General features: G+C 35.8%; 1 protein-coding gene and 1 pseudogene across 2 annotated transcripts in view; both read right to left on the bottom strand.

Moving 5' to 3' along the window:
- The window catches only part of BRIP1 (BRCA1 interacting DNA helicase 1), a gene marked incomplete at its 3' end in the record, with an annotated part of 210,772 nt that overhangs the window by 19,019 nt on the left and 169,819 nt on the right, over window positions 1-21,934 (bottom strand). The gene's annotated exons all lie outside the window — the stretch shown is intronic.
- Window positions 12,611-17,158, bottom strand: LOC307115354 (protein maestro-like; annotated as a pseudogene). The gene is made up of 2 exons: window positions 16,997-17,158; window positions 12,611-13,314 (listed from the first exon to the last, which is right to left on the bottom strand). The product of its transcript is annotated as a protein maestro-like (transcript).

Genomic DNA, 21,934 nt, shown 5'->3' with positions numbered 1-21,934 from the left:
CACTGTGATTTTTTATTTTTCTCTCTACTACATTAAATATGCATTCCTTAAAGAGTACTTAGAGTCCTGGGGTAGATGTAAAATGTCAACACTGAACTAAGATCACAAAATTCCTGAAATCATAGCAAACATATTGTTAAGGAGCAAACTGAAGATGCAAATCAAAACTAATAGTTTAAATATACTCTCAGCTTTTCAGGTCATTCTAAAAACTCAACTATTGCTCCCAATAGAGGGTAATGGTCCTTCCCTCCCCTTCTACATACTTCTCTGAAGAGCTCAGAGCACTTTCCAGGCATGACTTCTTAATTCTCCCAGTAACTAACAGTCAGGAGAGGAGAGCACGAATTATTCGCTCACTATTACATGTTGAGGAAAACATGGCTTAGAAAAGAAATTATGTTTGAGTTGTATAGGATATCAGGTAGAAGAGTCTGTGTGTCTCTCATGTCTCCTGACTTGCAAAGGCAAAGTCCTTAGAATGTGAAAGCTGGGAGAAAACTTAGATGCCACCTGGTACAGGGGTTTCCAATGTTTTGGATGCTATCTATATACACGTAAAATTTCAAAACAATTTTAAGGATTAACTACAAATTTCCCCCCAAAAAAGGACATTTGAAAAACAAAAGCCATCATCTCATGAAAAAAGGGATAACACTCTGAGACCAAAAAAAATGATAACACCTGGTGTAGAGGGAAAAGAAATTTTAGGCTCTAAGAAAGAAAGTAATTGAATTTGGAATAATAAAATTAGAATAAGAAGTGGGGTTGAAGATAGTAGGTATCTAAGTTATGAATTAGTCAGGTAGAAGAACAACCTCAAAATAAAGGATAGCCTTTCTCAATAAAGGACCTTTTCAACTTTATATCAACACATGCATGCAAACACACTATGTATGCCTAATTTTTATCATCAAAGATCAGCATCAGTACAAGGGAAGCTATAGGAATTTAGTCTATATCTTCATTTTACTGATGAGAAAATTAAAACCTGAAAAAGGAAGTAGGGCTGCTAGGTGAAATACAGGACACTCAGTTAAATTTGAATTCCATGCAATATTTAAAATATACTTATATTAATTACTTATTGTCTATCTGAACTACAAATTTAACAGGGTGTCCTGTATTATTTTTACTTGCTAAATCTGGCAGCCCTAAAAGGAAGTGAGTTCTTGTTACTTGCCTTGAAGTAACTGTTGCTTAACGGTGGAATTAGGAGAAATCAGTTCTGACTCCAGTAAGTTTAAAACAACAAAACACTGTGCTATCTTTACTACATCAGAGTCCTGCTCTTATTCAACACAACCCATCAACCATACTAATTCACTGTATGAACACCTACCTTCTTCAACCCCCACCTTTAATTCTAATTTGATTATTCCAAAGTCTGTTACCTCATTCTTTAAATCCCAAAGTTTCTTCTCCCTCTATACCTGCAGTTCTCAAATTTTTTGGTGTCAAGACTCTTTATTTTTTAAAAATAACTGAGGACCCCAGAGAATTATTATGTATGTGAGTTATGTCTATCAGTGTTTACTGTACTAGAAACTAGAATTGAGAAAAATTATTTTTATTTTAAAATATAAACTATTACATGTTTATATGAATAATATTTAACTTAAAAACTATTATTTTCCTAAACAAAAAAATAACAGGAAGAGTGGTAATGCTTTATATCTTTGAAAATCTCTTTAATGTCTGGTTTAATAGAAGACAGCAAGGGACTTTGGTATCTGCTTCTGCATATGACTTGTTTTGAAACTATTTAGTTGAAGTATATGAAGAAAAAGCAGCCTCATACAGGCATATAGTGAAAAAAAGGGAGAAGTGTTTTAAGTAACCTTTGAGATAAGCGTAGCTATTTTTCTTTGATGATACATCAAAAATTAACAAGTGGCTCTGACAGGTTTGGCTCAGTGGATAGAGCGTCGGCCTGCGGACTCAAGGGTCCCAGGTTCGATTCCGGTCAAGGGCATGTACCTTGGTTGTGGGCACATCCCCAGTGGCGGGTGTGCAGGAGGCAGCTGATAGATGTTTCTCTCTCATTGATGTTTCTAACTGTCTATCCCTCTCCCTTCCTCTCTGTAAAAAATCAATAAAAATATATTTTAAAAAATTAACAAGTGGTAGTTTCTTAAATATTAGTTGCAAGGGAGAATCTGAGATCTTATCAATAAACTTCTTTGTTAGGTTAAAACCATTGGTCTTATGCACTATGAGTGAATAATTTACCAGTGAATGATTCTTTACCATTATTCATTGGTAATTTGGAAAATACTTATTGAGTTATAAGTAGAACTTCCAAATGTTGGCACATTTCATTATACAATATTTTAAAAATCACACTTGTTAATATCACTACTGAAATGATAAAAAAATGTCTTAAAGTTTTCCAAAATTCTATTTTTACTTGGAAACTGAACTTTAATCATTGGCAACAAATACTGTATTAGTTGTTGGCTCCCTTTTTTCTCATTGAGAAAATGCCTTCCAAATCTGAGTAACCATAACTTGTCTGTCAGTAATTTTTTCAAGTAAACATAAAGTTTTGTGAAAAGCAGCATCTAGGTCAACTTGCAACTCAAACAACTGCACAATAATTTTCCCTGAGACAGCCATCGTACTTTGGTACACAGCAAAAGTGCTTTAGCTACTGTTTGTTACACAGACCGTTAAAATGGTCCTGTACTCAACAGTTGAGATTAAATAAAATTAATATTTTTTCTGCTTCATCAATGATATTCTCAAATGAAACTGAATGTTTGTATTTGTTGCTGTTGTGTTTTGTTTTTCTCGTCACTGTGAGTGTGTGTTGGTGAAGAATGCAAAGACTACTATTACAAGTTTGTAACAACAGTTTTATCTATCACTGCTTTTGAATTATCAGTCCAAATGCCAACATAGTGAAAAAGGCAATTAATGGTTTAGTATTGTTTAAAAAATACTTTTGCCTTATGGACCCCTGAAAGGGGTCCCTCCCAGGGTCCCTCCAATTCACTATTCTATACCACCTTTGCTCTAACATACTCACAGACAATTGAAATGTTTAACAAGAAACTTGTTAAGTCCAAACCTCATTAAGAGGGTCAACCCCTTTGTTCTAACTCATCACCAAAGTACATAACCTGCAGAGAATCCTCAGAAGTAATTTTCTTTCTTCATTATCAAAAGATAGCTGTGGCCTACATGGAGGACACTAAACTATGAACTTCTCCCCAACACATGCTGTTCCTTGGGCCTAGAATGTTCCTTGGCCCTTCCCTACCCCTAACTACCACATGTTCAGCTGAGGCATTACCAAATCCTCTAAAATTGTGTTCCCATAGCATTGTGCTTGCCATCAAGGGGAAGGGTTAGGATGGAGGTGGGGAGAGAATAACATTAAGTGCCTACTATATTTCATTCGTCATGCAGGATATTTAACATTTAATGCTTAACAAACTTTGCAAAATAATTTTACAGATGAGAAAACCAAAGTGTAGAGAGGTTGAATAATGTAGCTGGTAAGAGGAAGAACTATCTGAATCCAAATCTTGATCATGGCTTAAGTTTTTTTTACTGCTTAGAGAAATTCAATTTAGTTAAAAAAAAATTTCCCATCTTATCATCTATGAAAAGGTTTAAATCAGTAACTCATTCCTTTTAGCATTAAAAATTTTAAATTTATGTTTCTTGGCTTCTTATAGAGCAACTGATCATTTATTTGGCAATCCTTACAGAAGTAACCATAATATTTTATATTTTGCTGAAAACGAGAGAGGGCAGAAGAAAGGCTGAAATGGAAATGAGATAGGGGAGGAGCAGAGGCAGGAAAGATATATCCAGTCCATTTGCTGAAATCATCAGATGGTATAAATCGATATTCAAAGTAAAGTCACACTATTAGAAAAGCCAGGAATAATTACGCTTTCAAAACCCAAGGGCATAATTTTGAAAAACAAAGTAGAGAAATCTGTCCGAATAAAAATCAAGATCTATTAGAAAGTGATAGTAATTAAGATACAAAGAGTATAAATTACAAAGAAAAGATTAATAAATTTGACTATTTTAAATATTAAAATTTTGGTTTATCAAATGACACCCCATAGAAAAGGTGAACAGGCTAGATACCAATTAGAAAAAGAGACGTAATACACAGAACCAACAAAGAATAAGTGTTCAGGATATATAAAGAATTTCTACAAATCTGTACTAAAAAGAAAAATAATTCCCTTGTCTCCCTAAAAGAGAAAAGAAGATGGAACACGAATGGCCAATAAACGTATAGATATTAAACCTCCCTAAGAAAATCAGGGAAATGAGATATTTCATATCTATCATATTAACAAAAATTAAAAAGTGTTATAATACTAAGTGCAGATGAGATAGTGCCAGAGAACCTGTTGAGAAAAAGCAAATTTCCTAAGAATACACATAGTATGTTAACATTTCTACAGAGTTTTTAAAATGGACATTACTACTATGTATAGTTTAGGGACACATACATGGGTATTAAAAATATACACAAATGCCTGGAAATGATAAACACCAGATTCCCTCCTCTAGGGGACTGGAAGGGGAATGCAAGTAGGGAGGGAGGCACACAGGAGGCTTCGATTTTATTGCTAATGTTTCATTTCTTACGTTAGGCAGTAAGTAGAGGTGTTGGTTGCATAATTGTTTTACATGGCTTTGTATATGACATAATACATTTCTAAAAGCCCAAGGTCAAATGTCTAAAAAGTCATTCTTTAGGTATACCAATGATATAAATATATTCTCTAGGTGGCCAATAACTTTTTTTCTATATTCAGAATATTGGATTTTAAGAATTGAATTGCATTCAAGAATAGCATTAGGCAAAATAGCACAAAACCTCATTCTCACTAGTTAAGTTTCACATTATGTGCCTTCTGGATTAAAATAATGCAATGCGGAATCCAGCTTACGTCATGTGAGCTCAGGGGAAGAAAAAATAACGATACCTGGAAAATAGCAAGGGGAAACAGACCCTGTTTGCACACTGTTTATTTGTTCAGGCTTGTAGCAAGGAGAAAGGGAAACATGAAAATACCTTGGTCATAAATTGTCATGTAAAAGACAAAGAGAAACTCTGGAATATTATGAAACTATAAATTACTTCTGCTGAAAGGGTAGAATTTGCAGTATCCCCTTAACCGAGGTTTCACCTCCCCACTTTTGACAGAATAACTCCTGTTCTTTGGAGAAAAACACATGAAATAAATGTAAAACCCGAGAGGGAAATCATCTACTATGTACACCACCTGCCTAATAAAATGAGAATAAATTTGGCTTTTTGGCTAAGTAGATTTGCTTGTTTTAACTTAGATAGAGGCACACGCCATCTAAATTACACATATTTTTTTTATTTTAAAAAGCCAACATGAAGGGACAAAAAATAATTTCAGAATGTCTAAATGGTTTGCTTTCAAGGCACACATCATACAATAGAATTCATAATTATAAAATAAGCCACAATCAACTGTTAGGTTAACATGGAACCATGTCTATTTATTAATAATGCTAATGAGATTCTGAAACATCACAGTTTTCAGACGCCAGCTCATTTCTGGGATCTCAAACCCGTAAATGCTGAAGTACAGGACTACCCAGACACATACTTTTACTCCAGACGTTGCCAGCAGTTTAGTTTCTGAGCTAATGGCTGCAGGTACCAAACAATGACTTCTCAAAAGTAAACATTTCTACTCTTTTAAAACTCTCTTTCTCCCAAATCCTAGAAGGTGGCAGGCTTCATGAAGAGCTACCTGCAAAATCCTTCCTTTGAAGAAATACACAAATGAGTCAATCCCCTGTTAAAGGATTTGCTAAAAACAAAGTTCCAGGAAGCCACGTAAAAATGATTTGTGAGGCTGCTTGATGCCTGACATTTTGGGAAAAAACAAAAACAAAAAAAAACACCACCCTTCCTATGCCCCATTTCAAAAAAAATGCATCTGCAGGCAACTTGACTGCTACTTAAGGCTAAATGCTGGTCTCAGATGTATATTTGAGGCATCTATTCAATCTGGAGTTTACTATAGCCAAGATTTAAACCATAAAAATAGAGTCAAAACGGAGAACTTCAGAGTCAGAGCCAGATCCCTATCCTGACTCTTCCAGCACCTTTCACTTATGAGCAGTCACTGCCAAATGGAGCAGTGGGAGCTGCATGCGTCCCTCTCCACTAGCCAAGGTGACTCACTCTAATGGAAGCCCGCAGTACCTCGGAGCTGCTGGTTTTGCAGTTGTGTTTGGTAAGATTGAAGCTAGACTTAAACAAACAAACCAACCCAGGGTATTGCTTTGGCTCAATTCCATTCATTATATTGGATGATAGAAGCAAATATATATTTTCCAAAATTCTGCATTCTGTGCAAGAGAAAGAATGGCCCGTATTTGAATATCAAACTAGGATCTCTTTTTGGTACCCATTAGTTTTTATTTTTATTATTGGGAAGAAAAATTACAAGAAAATTAATTCAACAAGCATTTGCTATGAATAATAATAGCCACGAGCCCCACCAGCGTGGCTCAGTGGTTGAGCATCAACCTATGAACCAGGTCACAGTTCTATTCCTGGTCAGGGCACATGCCCTGGTTGTGGGCCCCAATGTGGGGTGTGCAGAAGGCAGCCAACCAATGATTCTCTCTCATCAGTGATATTTCTCTCTCTCTCTCCCTCTCCCTTCCTCTCTGAAATCAATAAAAATATATTTAAAAATATAATAATAGCCATGATTTTTTGAGGGACAAGTCAGCCACTCTTAGTGCTTTCAGACCCTGAATTTTAAAATCCTCTTAACACATCTAATAATATAACTATTATCTCCATTTTATAAATGAGAAAACTGAGACTCCCGGCATTAAGTAAACTGAACCGGGTCACAAATTTACTAGGTAGCAAATTTGGGATTTGAATCCACATCTCGTCAAACATTAAACCCCTTTTCACTACACTATAATGCTTCTTCAGAGTTATTTTGTATGTGAACTACTAAAGATGCTGTGAGATCAAAACACCTGGATACGTTAAAACACATTGTTTCCTGAGTAATGTACTCTAGTGGTAGGCACCGAAACCTCCATTCTGTAATGGGAATAAAGTATGAAGCAGTTAGTTATTTCGTTTAGCATTACACTGTAAGGAAGAGCTGTGGTCTTGACTTGACCCTTTGACTTTACTGCTCTAAGAAAGTTATAAAATACTTATATGACTCCTCTTATTCTACCGCTGTGTTTGATCTGACAGCAATAGTTTACAAAACCTCCTTTGTTTCCAAACAATGTTAAATAATATATTGAAGGGAGAAAATTAGTCCCCCACCCCAAAGTCATGTACAAATAAGTTGGCTAAAAAATAAAATAAAATAAAATAAAGTATGAGCTCCTTTTGGAATTAATTCATTGAAAGAACCATTACAGTATCTATATCCCTTTCCATCAACCTTGCCATCTGGAATTTATTTTTTAGGCACTCATTGCTTCTCACAGGTTCAATGTTACCCATTTCACACCATTTAACTATTGAAAGCACTTGAAATTCCGGACCCTAGAAGCAGAGCCTGTGTCTTGCCCCGTGATGTAGCTAATGTGTCAGACTTGTAAAATAGCTCTTAGTGGCGGGCCTCCATTTAGAGAAAGACGGAAACTAGCTTTAAATACTTAGAGCTTTAATATCTAGTCCATTATACTGAAGCAGGGTCTTGTAAAGAGTCAATTATGGGATACTTCTGATTTGATCCACATGCAAGGGAAATCCGCTTCTTTGCCTTTAAATCCCTGTTATAAGTGTCTTGTTTAAATAATTAGTGACACTTTTTCTTTGATCAAATTGATTCATATTGTTATTCTTCTATGCTAATTTAAAACTTAATCCATGTAAAAGTCTAAGACAGATTTTAATCTCTCATGGAGAAAGCTTTCCCCCAAAATGGAGTTTTCCAGAAAATACTTTAATTTTTAAAACATCATTGATTGAAAATAGTTATTTTTCTATAAGGGATTTGTGAATCAATCACAAGCCAAGATGGTAATGTTATTTTTTTGTATGTGATGTATTGCATATACAAACACATATACACAATACATAATACATGCTTAATAGCATTTTTAAGCAACTACTGAGACCTCTAAAGGCAATCAAATGTAATCTCATTTTATGGCTTGGGGCTAAAATGTTTATGTGTATTTGCAACGTACTGTCAAAGGGTTAATATCCTTAATATTAATTTATTCACAAAGAATTGATAAGTTTACGTGAAAACAGAATGCCAGGCTTTACTTATCAAATTCATATTTTTTAAAATTACAATTGGTCAGGGCACGAGGAAACTGGTACTCTCATGTGCTACTGGTAGGTATTAAATAATAGTTTACTGGAAGGCTTTTGGAAATACTTATCAAAGACCTAGAAAATGCACATGATGTTTGATCCAGCAACAACACTTCTAGCAATTTAGGAATCTAGTTTCAGGAAATAATCACAATAAGAATTTTGTTATAGAACACTGAGAAATATTGGGGAAATTAAAAGTACAATAGAAGATTGATTAAATACATTTTACTCACCATTTTGCCCCTAGTATTTATTGAACAAATGAAGGAATATATATCCTTTTATCCTTTTAAAAGGAATAGTGCACATAAATATTTTTATGTTAGGGCAGATTATTGCAATATAAAATACCATTTTTATTTTTTAAATGCATATATGTGAATAAAAAAATTGGCAGGTATATATAAAAATATTAATAGTGGGTTTTTTTGGGGGGGTTACAGGCTAATCTTTATTTTCCTTCTCTGAATTTTTTATAATAAACATAATTGCTTTTATAAGAGTGTCATTGCAAACATTTATGTAAATTTTAAATTATTTATACAAGAAACATAGTCTCATTAATTTTATAAAAATATGTAGATAACATAAATATTGAATAGTTCTTTCTTCCTTTTACTATCCCCAATTCTACTCCTTTTCCAAGATGTAACTACTATTAAGAGTTTGATGTATCCTTCTTATAAATGAGGTTGCATTTCACTAATCCACAGAACCAAAGTCTACTTAGCTCCATGAATATTTATATTTCTCTCTTGGTTTTTGCTATTATAAACAATGCTTCAATAAACATCTTCATACATATTTCACCATATACAGGTACAAATAATAATCTAGGATAAAAAGAAACTGAAGTGATAGGTTGATGAGAATGGTTAATTAGAACTTAAAACCACCTTCCAAACTCTACCAGTTCTCAATGATTCATGTGGGTGCCTGCCTATTGCTTACATTCATCAGTGGTGGATAGTACCTCTTTTTTTATAGTCAATCAGATGAGCAAAAAGATTGTATCTCATTGTTGCTTTTCCTGATTACTCGTGCATTTGAACATCATTTCAAATCTTAATTGGTCATTTTTATTTTTCTGTCAATTGCCCTTTTTATTCTTGGTCTATGATTTCTTTAATTGCTTTGTACTACTCTTCATATTTTGAATGTTCCCATTATTTATTACATATGTTGCAATATTTTCACCCTGCCATTTTTATTTCCTTTTTCATAAAAAAACTGAGGTAAAATTTACATATGGTGAGTACACAGTTCAATTTTATAAAAACTTACTTTTGTGTCATTTTTAAAAACGATGTGTTTTCAGTTGCACAGAATTTTTTATTTACTGTCAATCTATTTCATGGCTTCTAAAATTTTCATCATGCTTAGGAAGGACTTCAACAGACCAAATTTAGAATAATCTTTTATACTTTTTGTGATGTTTTATATATTTAGCTTTTTAGTCTATTTAGAATTTAGTTTTGTATTTTATGTGAGATGGTGATATGCTTTAGTTTTACTTTTCTAAATTGACAGTAATTAACTTAGCAGTATTTTCTCACCCATTTGAAATACCATTTTTATCATAAACTAAGTTTCTTTGGATGAATGCTTCAGTTTCTGAGCTCTGTATTTGTTCCCTTAATCTAATTGTCTATTCTTGCACAACTGTCACAATGTCTTAATTATCATAGGTTTACAGTATATTTTCAGATCTGGCGAGGCTATATCCCCCTCACATATCAAATAGTTCCCCTATGGTCTCATTCAGTTTCTCTTCAATAAATAATTGATAATCAGCTGGTCAGTTTCCATGGAAAATACTTAGTGGGATTTTGACTGGGATTGCATTCAACTTCTGGACAATTTGAGGGTAACTGACATCTTTACTATGTTGGGTCTGGCAATCCAAGATTAAATTGAGATATTGTTTCATTGTCTCTTGGCATCTAGCCTTAGTAATGAAACATACAACACTTACTTGATATCTATTTCTTTGTAGATTATTTGTTTTCCCTCACCTTATCCTTGGTATTCTGATGTAGCTCTTTCAACTGAAAGCTTCTATTTTCCTCTAGATCTAGAAAACTATCTTCTATTATTTCTTGGATTATTTCCTCTTATCTTTTGCATTCTCTTCCAGAGATTCTTCAAAATGTGTAATCTGATTAACCTTTCCTTCTTTTTAATATATGTTTTCTCGCATTTTATAATTTTAAAAATATTTTGTTTTTATTGATTTCAGAGAGGAAGGGAGAGGGAGAAAGACAGAAACATCAGAGACGAGAGAGAATCATCAATTGGCTGCCTCCTGCATCCCCCCTCCTGGGGATCCAGCCTGCAACCTGAGCATGTGCCCTCATGGGGAATCAAACCATGACCTCCTGGTGATAGGTTGAAGCTCAACCACTGAACCACACTAGTGGGGCTTATAATTTTTGGGGAAAATGAAGTAGTGCATAATCAGATCACAATTTTAATCCAATCTCTCTATGCATTATGAAGGAAATTTTAAAATAAATTTCAAATTACAACTTGATTGAATTGAGCTCTGGCTATTTCCTCAACGAATCTTAGAATCTTACAGAATTTTCCATTCACGGAACCAGTATTTATTTTGTGCCTAATTTCTGTATGGAACTGTTCTACTAGGTGTACCGGTTAATAATGCGGATTTTTTCCAATAGGTTACACATAGGTTGATATATAGGCGATTTGATATGTATGCTATTTTGTTGTATTGCTCCTTCAGATTACCACTTGTTCCGATCGATGGTACACGCACTTTCTGAGCAGCACTTCAAAATGTACTAAGAAGTAGAAAATTGGGTCTCTGAATGGTCTACCTCAAAACAAGAAAAGTTCTATTGGGACGGTATCCACAAATTACCTGAAAGATGGGGGAAATGTGTAGCAAGCGATGGACATTACTTTGAATAATTAACCGGTTAAAAATGCGGATTAGCTATTAACTGGTTAAAAATGCGAATTTTTTAATAAAAGAAAACACAATAATTTCAAGATAAATATCAAAAGTACTTTATTCACGGTAATTTGTGGATACCGTCCCAATAGAACTTTTCTTGTTTCGAGGCAGACCACTCAGAGACCTAATTTTCCACTTCTTAGTACGTTTTGAAGTGCTGCTCAGAAAGTGCGTGTGCCATTGATCGGAACAAGTGGTCATCTGAAGGAGCAATACAGCATAGCATACATATCAAAGTGCATATATAGCAACATATGTGTAACTCCATCTATTGAAAAATATCCGCATTATTAACCGGTACACCTAGAAAGTCCTGAGGATCCCAAGTGAAAAAAGGCACAAGTTTATAGTCTGGCATAGTTTTTCAACCTTGGTACTATTTATTTATTTATTTATTTACATTTCTAACCTATCAATCAATTATTCCATAACAGGCAGTACCACATGGTGGTTGAATGTTGACTCCAAAAGTCAGATCATATGGGTTTGAATTCTGGGTCCATTGTTTATTGGGGTCATCTTGGGCAAGTTACTTTACTTTCCCTGTGACTTAGTTTTCTATCTGTAAAATGAGGATAATAACAGTACCTTTCTCACAGGGTTGTTGTATTAAATAATACTTGCACAGCACTTAGCACTCAATAAATTATAAATGTTCTCAATAAATGTTACTTCTTATTATTCCATATGTTACCATCAGCCTGAGGTTTTTCAACACATGCTTTATAGGTTTTTTTCTCTTTATTAATTCTTATTTGGAATGATCTTGGAGACAATGACTGTTGACAATTATGAGAAGCTAAAGATATTCCCTCCAACCTTCTTGGTATTTCGACCAACTTTAAATAGGTCTTACCAAGAAAAGGAATCAGTAGCAAATGACAAAATATCAATAGCAAATTTAAAAAATACTTAAGGTAATAGTTATTCTCCTATGGTTCAGAAATTAAAATAAAATTAAAACTGGAAGATAAGTGACAGCATTGAACTTAAGGGAAAAACTGAGAAATAAGCACTGAATCGATACAGACTTTAAATGTTTTAAAGAAAGGACATACCTTCTCGTCAAATTTGTATGGGGAGAAACTGACATAGGGAAAGCAATTTAGATTCACTTTGGACATAATTATACTATTCTGCAGTATTATTTTTGCCATCGGTTGCTCTTCCGACATCCCCTTTTCTATCACCATCACCAGAGGCAAGCAGAAGCATCTGAAGAGTCCGAAGAGCGGGACTAGCAGCGCTCCCGCAATGTGCTCACGTGGAAGCATTTCCCCGCGGCTCTGTGTTTACGGGATTTTATTTGTGTAGAAGTACTGCAGAAACACTGAGTGATAGTGGCTCAGCTGCGGGCAGAGCTTGAGGTTCTTTTGCACTTCTTCACTCTGGAAGCTGTGTTCCTTCGTCTCAGAGACGGAGAACAGGCCCGAAACGTGGTTTTGTAAGCCTTGGCAACCTGGAGATGTCTATCCTGTAAATGGATTAGGAGGGAATCTTGAGTTTGCTTAATATTATTGGTGAAAATTTTCTTCCATTTCCACCCAGCAAAAGCAGCCAATTGCCCAAGTGAGACAAAGGCTGAGTGTCTCAGGCTGTCATTGTTGGCATCTAGTAGAGTCCTGGTCTGAAGAGGGATGTCTATGAAGAGCCCAAACCTTTCCCCTGGATCTTGCCCAGGATCATGATCAGAGTCTTCCTGCTCATGCAGATGACTTCAGAACTCATGGGATCATACAATACATGCTCCAGCAGGTCTAGGACAATTTTCCTGTACTTTCTCATCTTGTTGGGGTTCTCACAGGCCATGGTTCCCAGGCCTCTCATTGACATGTGACACTTTTTACACTGGATCCTGGGCTCTTTCTGTCAACAGGAAAAACACATTCTTCAGAGGCACCCCCTTCTAGAACCTCAGTTTCCAAGAGATCCTGGAAAAGAAAGACATCGCTGATGTCCTTTTCTTCTTGGGCCGGGAGGTGGAGATGGAAAGGGGCTAGTCCAGGATTCTTCTGTTTGGTCCATGGATTTGAACTCATTCGCAGAGCTCCAGAGCTGGGGCAGCAGCTCGAAAGGCACAGGGACATATGAGGAAGAACTGAACTGTCTGGCTTCAGGTTGAGAGCTGGAGGGGCAGCTTTCTCCCAGACAGAAGTGCTGGCAGAAGCCATTGTTCTTTTGCTGAGCCCTTTTCCCACAGAGCCAGCCGGCAGGCACAAAATCTGAGTCTCCGTCAATCTCAACCTTGGTACTATTGACATTTCTGAATGAATAATTCTTTGTTGTGGGAGGCTGCCCTGGCTATTACAGGATGTTTAGCAGCATCTCTGGCTTCTACCCACTACGGCTTCTACCCCTCTGTGACAATCAAAACATCTCTAAACATTGTCAAATGTCCCCTGATGGGCAAAATTGCCCTTCTCTCCCCAAAGCACTGGTCTAGTAGAAGAAATATCTAATCTAATATTGGAAATACGTTAGTGGAAAAGTATATATAGTATAGTATTGACACAAAGAGGGTAATAGCTAACCTTGCCTAGGGTTCAGGAAAGGTTTTAAGAAGCAGAAGACACTAGGCCTGGGTTGTGAAGAAAGAATTAAGTGCTTGACAGGCAAACAAGGGGAGACAAAAGAATTAATAGTAATATTAGAAAGAAAAACAGCATCTAAAAACAGAAAGGTTGAAATAGTTTGGTGTCTATGTAGAATTCTAGTTCAGTATAGATTGGAACATAGATTTGACGGCTGTGGTGAAGGGAGAAGGAAGCAATAAAGCTGAAGAGGTAGTTAGAGACAAGGTTATAAAAGAACTTGCAGGCGATGCTAAGAAAAGTTGGGCTTTATTGAGTTATGATGGTAAACCACTGAAAGTATTAAGCAGGGAAATGGCATTTTAAATAGGCAGGGAATGGTTTAGAAGGAGATAATATTGGAAATAGATTAGGTAGAAGATAGTTACAATAGTTAAGGGCCTAAACTAGGGCCATGGGGGCTAAAGAGATGAGAAATGGCACAATCAATACACAGGAGGTATAACTTATAAGATTTAGTGGTTGCTTAGCTATGGAGAATAAGGAATTGAGAGGAGTTAGGACAATGTCAGATATCCCACTATTGAGTTAACTCATTATTGTGGCATTACACAAGACTGTAAAATTTTAAGCCAAGATTAGATAAGGACTAAATTTTTTTCATTTATTAATGATTTATTAATAGACAATTGTATCCATAGAATGACTAAGTTCTACAAATACCATGAAGGCTAAACAATTCAAGGATGGGATAATTTTTCAACATCTTTGTTGAAGAACTATGGTACTGAGGACCTCTACTGTTGAGAATATGAATAGCTTCAACATTAGTATTAAACATTCAATAAAACGTTACCCAGGCACCGGCAATCTACAGCTTACCCAGAGTTCAGACATTATTTTCAGAGGCAGACGGCTAGTTATGTCACTGGAGCCTAAACAGAAATGTTAATAGAGTAGAATCCAGGTCTCCTCCCACCTCCTGGAATACTTCTTCACCCCTACGTGCCCCACATTCTAATACTGTCTTCTGGCCTATGAGTCTGTATTCGGCCTGAATACTACTGTGGTGGGGTTTTTTGTGTTTCTTTGAGAAACAATTACACAGCAAATTTAATGTTTATGCAATTTAAATTCATTGATGCTAAGAGTTGGAATAAGCTATAATACAAATTCTCCCAGTCGATGCTCAAATCCTTTTAGAAAGGGAAGAGAGTGTTTGTTTGTTTGTTTTGTCCAATCCTTGCCTCTAGAAAAAAGAGCTCCATCTAAAATGGAGGGTTTAGAAATGCAAACTGGTCAATAGAAATATTCCCTTTTCCAGATAATTTTTCCTTTATGTAACCTACCCAAATGCTGATATGCTGACTGAAAGCACCAGATTTTCCTACAATTGACTCCCCCACAAAGTCTGAATCCAAAAGATGTTTGAGTTTGCCAAGCAACTGAGCATAGGACACACATTTCCCTCAGGTTTCCTTACAGTTCTCTCAAAAGATTTTTAAATAGTTCAATTATTTTTAAAGTGTTGTTTGCTTGTTGTTGTTTTGTTTGTTTGTTTGTTTGTTTTTGGTGAGAAGCTTTTCTCAAATGTCACAAGCTATAGGGTTAGGGAAGATTTTTTGTGTGATTATATTTAGTTTACACATGGGTATGGCTCTTTATACCGTGAGCTTTCCCTTTAGGGGAGCCTTAGTTCCATTATTTCCACGATATTCATTGATAGCTATTAAACCGATCCAAGGGTTTCCCTAGGTATAGTTTGGCTAATAAATATCAGACATACTAGTGTTTGAATTTGGGCTCTGCCATTTATTAGTTTATTGTTCAAGTTACTTAACCTCTCTGACTCTCAACTTTTTCCTGTGTTAAAATGGGGGTTTGATGAGGTTTAAATAAGTTAGCATTTATGAAAAATACATGACAGAGACCAACACAAAATTATTGCTGAATATATCTAAATTTCCCTTCTCTTCCTTTTCCTTCCCTTTATAAAGAGCACAATAAATAATCACTTCAAAGTGAGTTATTTAACTGTCTATAAAACATGCCTAGGTGGAGTCCTTAATCAACATCATGTTTTCAAGCCAAATGTGAGTCAAACCAAATTCTTCCCTTTATCAGATTGTGTTTTTAGCACAAGAAAGGCAGTCAAAAGAAACTAGGTGTTAGAGGGTTTGGTTGTACGCACACAGTACCAAAGGCATAATCCATTTTGTATAAGAAATCCAGTAGAATTACAAAAGAGTTTTTAGTCAGCATCTATGGTCACATGTGAACATGTCATTTGGTACAGGGATTGATGAGGGAGAAAAAGCCTACGGATGTTCGAAACAAACAAACAAACAAACGGAAGCCCCAAATGCAGAGGAGGCTCCCACTATCACTGGCACCATGTAAGCAAGTTCCCAACAGGCAACGTGCACATTTAGTCACTCTATACAAAGAAAGCTCAATAGCTCTCATGCCTCAGCTTGAGGACTCATAGTTAGGTCATCCCTTCACAATTTTTTGTTTGTTAAAAGGGAATGTCAAACCATATGCAGAGAACCATATGCTAAAATACAAATTCAAGCTAGTGCATAAATGTATTTTCACACAGCCAGGAGATTTTGTTGTTTTCAATGCTTGGGGTGAAATGTGAAAGCTAATGGCTCCTATTCATTTTGAAAATGAAGAGGGAGCAGCAGTCGGGTTGAAGGAATAATGGGTTAGCAATCAGGAGAGCAAGGGTCTAACCCTTGCTTCTGTCACTGCCTATCAGTGGGACCTAGGACAAGTCCCCTGCATACAGTGCCTCGGTTTCCCCACCTGAATGTTCTAAATAACAATTCTGGCATGCACCTCAAAGGGAAAAGATAATAAGCATAGAATACTTTGCAATCTTCCTTAAGACCGTGTGACATAAATCCCAGTCATTACTACCACTAATACGCTAGGATGATAGTACCTGCAGGGAGGTAATCATCACCCTGTAGAGAGAGTAAGCTATTAATCACCTCCAATCCCTCAAGTTGTGTGTCAAGTCAAGGACAAGTGAGAGATATGCCGACTATAGTACTGGTGTCAGAAGGATTGTCTATAAGCCTCAAGCCTTCACTGTGAACATTTTGCTTCTCAGAAAAAAGATTCTGCATTCAAAGTAACCTCATTGCTATGAGAAGGTATGATCTTGACTAGTTTATCTCTCTTGAGGCTTTCAATCTTGGCAGCAGCGCTGTGCTTCTCACCGAAGCTGAAGTACTTGCGCCGGACTGTATTGTCAACATAAGCAGGGGGAAAGATGCTTACATCAGCTGAGAAACCCATTTCCAATTTAGGGTTAGAAAATGTCTTTCTAAATCCAAATTGTATCTTTTATCTTAGACTTCCCCTCTAACTAATGCGGTCACGGCAGATCAAATGCTTAGACTGATAAATGTGTAAGGGATTCACTCATTGACAAAGCCCAGAATCCAAAGGTGATTAGTCGGCTAACGAGGGAAGATGCGCACCAGACAACCTTGTTTGTCACTTTGCCACTTAATCACATTAATCCCTCCACAAGAACTTCATCTGCATGGCAGGAAATTAAACACTGACAAAAATAAAACCAAAGCCCCCAAATCAGTCCAGACACCTGCTTCACAAAAGCAAGTGTGATAAGATTGTCTGTGGGTAGCAATTTTTTTTTTCTGTAAACATTCTTACGATTTTTTTTGACACAAATAATTTAGGATTCATTTTCATAAAGGTGCTTTTTCTCTAATGTAGATAAGTGTTATATTCCAGGTAAAAAGCAGACCAGATTCTAATTGAAAGCCAAGAGTGTCCTCTAAGTGTGGTTACTAAATCAATAGATTTCCTATTTCAAAAGGAAGCCAATTTAGAGATTTCTTCTAACTGTGCCAAAATACTAAAAGTGACCTTTGTTTCTGCACATACACTTAACCTAGTTGATTCTGATAAATTTTCCCTCATGATCCTTACATTGTTTAAATAAACTCTTTATAAGGCAGACTCTAATCTTTTAAAGTCCTAGTATGGAGAGAATTATTTAAAGGTGTTTTTTTAAATCCAAATTAAATATATTAATTTAAAGACTTTAAATTTTATCTTTAAAAATAACAACCCACACAGCCATTATTTGATAATTATTTTTCTCCTATGTTCCGTTCCATTTTTAGTTAAAACCACAGACATAAAACCATGTGCAAATCAGTTCAACATTTGAGAAAATATTAGTGAAACAGTAAAGTAGAAAATAATTTCTTCTGAAAAAAATCTACCGTTTACAGGCAGTGCTAATTAAATTTTTTAATTTAAAAGTAATTTAAAATGGAAAATCTTTCATCGGAGTTAACTTTAAGCAGAATTTAGTTTTCCTTTAATAGTGCAAATGTACAGAAAATCCCAGAGATGTTCAAATGCATTAGGCACCTATAGAGCAACAACATCCAAGCGGAAACAACTCGGAAAAGATCCATGAAGGTTTTCGTGACTGCTGGAGAGTCAGCTCAGAGTACCACAACTTTCAAAGCACACCAGTGTAGGGAGTAAAACATTCAAACACAAAATGAGCACTCAGCAAGAGCTGCAAAGGACGCTTTTACCTAATTAAAAGCTTAAAATCACAGAACTTCAGAGCACTGCCGTTTCAGCTTAACTTTGCCAAAATAATCAAGCAGAATGAAGCAAAACAAATAGGGGAACAACAAGCCTACCACTCTGGTTTTGATTTGCTGCCCATTACAGTTGAGCAGCTTGGCCTGCTGGGGCTAGACTGCTTTCAAACGTCTTCCAAATGCCCTATAATGACACCTAATTTTACATTTAACTCTTGGAGGAAAAGTTGTTTTCCTTGTGATAGTATTTGTCCTATGTGAACATTATCAAACTGTTTGTTCTAATCCGTTGGAAAGAATCATAAAGTTCATCTGAAATGAAGGCTTTTCCTAGTTAGGAAGGTGACTGAAAAGATTTAGTTCTTTAGCCTGTCTTTAAATCTTCTAAATGAAAGATGATTTACAATTAAGCTATGAAAATGTGAACACTCTCAAGTCTGGAAAGTTTCAGTCTGAATTGAGGTATCCTAAATCAATGCAAAGGCTCTGTCTCACAGAACCAAATCTTACCCAAATCAGCCTCTATGCTCAAATCTTAATAAATTATAAAGGGTTTACACATTATGTCTAATTCAGCTAGTTTCAGCTGAGACACTACCAGTATTTCCCTATAATGTGCCATGAAAAAATAATAGGGCTTATATTTAAAGACAAAAATGGCATAAAGTACTAGGAGTTGTCACACAAAGATCATTTTCCTTGAGAAAAATATGATTATACTTCTAATGATTTGCGGAAGTAGATTAGAAAAATAAGGTGTGCTAGGCTCTTCAGAAGACCTCTCCAGATTTAGTTGTAAATTAAGGTGAATTTTTACAAATGGAATCCTTGAATTGTTTAAATTGTTTACCAGTTTAGGATTATCAAGTTTGGGGACCTCATTAGCATAAACTCCTTGCTTTCTCTTCTCTGTACTTTCAACATCCTTGCCCTTCTTCAGAGATCTTGTTTCTATTCAACAAGCAATACAAGTAGTAGAAAGAACATGGTTAGAATCCTGGATTTGGAGCCAAGCTATATACATTAGGCAAATTTCTTTTCACCAGAGCTCATTTTCCTCATCTGAAAAACAATTAATTAGACCAAGTATCTCTAAGAATTCATTCCAGTTTAAAACTGAGTTCTCAGCAAAAGAAGAGTACCCACATATCATATCACCCAGGTCTCTCAGCAGACCTTTGGGTAAATGCTGTAAAACTCCCCAACTGATTATTGAAACAAGAACTAAAGGCCAAGAAACTAGATTCGGGCGGGGGGTGGGGGTGGGATCTAGAGACAGAGGAAACTGAGTAGAAAAAGTTGTACACAGGACAGGTATGCATAAGTTCCACTTCAGACAGTAGAGGAGAAAAAGAGAATACAAATCCAGAAAGAAGACTATGTAAAGAATGAGATTTATAAAATTGTGTCAGAAATGACACTTCCCAAAAATGAATAGATAGAATTTTTCAATTACATGTATTACAGTGACATTGGTTAATACAATTATATAGTTTCAAGTGTATAGTTCTATGATACATCATCTGAATATTGCATTGTGCACCCACCACCCAAAGTCAAATCTTCTTCCATCACTATATATTTGACTCCCTTTCTCAAAATTGAGGGTACTCACACTTTTTTGTCTAAGACAAAAAAAGACAATGTAAATAGTGGCTAGAACACTGAGCTAGGACTCAGAAGATTCTATGGCAGTTTAGACTCTGCCATTTATTAAGAATATGTGATAGAGAAGTCACTTTTACCTGTCCAGACATCATTTTACTTATCTGTAAGAGGAAGGAGTGGGACTAGATCTTGAAGGTCCCTTAGAGATCCTAAATTGTATAAATTGACATGATTAAACAAAAGCATTCTTAATTAAAGTTAGCTGAGAACCTAAGAAAGACCTTAAAAGTTGACATTAGCCCGGCCAGCGTAGCTCAGTGGTTGAGCGTCGACCTATGAACCAGGAGGTCACGGTTCAATTCCCGGTCAGGGCACATGCCCGGGTTGTGGGCTCGATCCCCAGTGTGGGGTGTGCAGGAGGCAGCCAATCAATGATTCTCTTTCATCATTGATATTTCTATCTCTCCCTTCCTCTCTGAAATAAATAAAAATATATATTTTTTAAAAGTTGAGATTAATAATAATATTCACTTTATAAATTTTGGAAAATTTAAAGAAACAGTGATTGTGGAAGTGTTTTGTAGGCTGCAAAATGCTATAAAAATGATGCTAGTGAATATTTTTATTTATCAACATTTTAGAAAAATGAGGAGTTAATATTGATAAAATTTTGGCAATGCAAAAGTAGGTAGTTGACACATACTTTCTGAGCAAATAACGGATTCAAAGTAATATGTCTAATCTCAGTACAACTGATAAATAAGTGCAGATATAAGGGGGGGAAGCTCATATAAATATTGTGCAGAATATGGGCAAATAGGAAGCCTATAATAAATCGCACCAGAAATTATATAGCTATATACATATATTTAAGGCTTGGACTCTTAGTCTAACTCAAATCACATTTAAACACTCTCACTTCTATTTTGAAACAGCATGAGGCATACAATGGAGCTAAGTTTCTTCCCTATGGCTCCAGCACATTAACTTACTTATTTCCATTTCCCCCAGTACATTCTTTTAGCTCCCTTCCAGAGAGGTGGCATATATTTCACTCACTTTTCTACTTCATTTGACTGCTTACTAATTAGCCAGGTTGAAATATCTTTTCAAACCTATCCTCACCGTGAGTTAATCAACCTAAATAGTCACTTTTGAGTGCTGCAATATAAGGCATACTATCCCTGACACGTTCCCAGATCCTACTGGCGTGGGTCCAGAATTTGGGACTGGAAATTCAATCAGAACCATGCTTTCCTATGGAATTTGACCTTATATTATTTTTAACACATACAGTCCAGCAGAAACAAACAGCTATGAAAAGGAACTTCATATTAAGCACATAGCAGGCTGTGGGGTAAACATCCCGTATTATGCCAAGTGTATAGCTGCTATGGTCTCTCATGTAGCATTTCTGTTGTTGGAAGGTATAAGCCTATCCATCAGAATACGGCTGAGCTATACTAACGCAGGTGGTCTGGTCTAGGGATCCTTAGGAGAAGATGGTTCTAGAGAGATGGGGAAAACACTGGGCTCCTTTTTTCCAGTCCTTTTGCATTTCTCATGTTCCACAAAGGTCAAACAAATTTTATAAAAGGAAATTAAAAGGTAAAAACCAGCACTAAAATGAAATCACTTTATTTTGTCACATAACCCCACCAAAGCCAGGGTGTTTGGAGCTCCCCATTTCAACGAAACAGTGGATTTCATTTTTTAAAAGTCTCTGGCTATTTCATATGCAATAATTCTTCAGAAGAGGATATAATGCTGGTATTTCTTTTTTAGGAAGTAATGAATTAGATAATAAACTGGACACTGCTTTCTAAATCAGGATTGAATTTTTCATTGATTTCCTTTACTTACAACATATGTG

This window comes from Cnephaeus nilssonii (genome assembly GCF_951640355.1).
Source record: "Cnephaeus nilssonii genome assembly, chromosome: 19".
NCBI classification, from domain to species: Eukaryota; Metazoa; Chordata; class Mammalia; order Chiroptera; family Vespertilionidae; genus Cnephaeus; species Cnephaeus nilssonii.
Note: the sequence above shows the minus strand (reverse complement) of the source record. Positions and strands in the feature narration are given on the sequence as shown.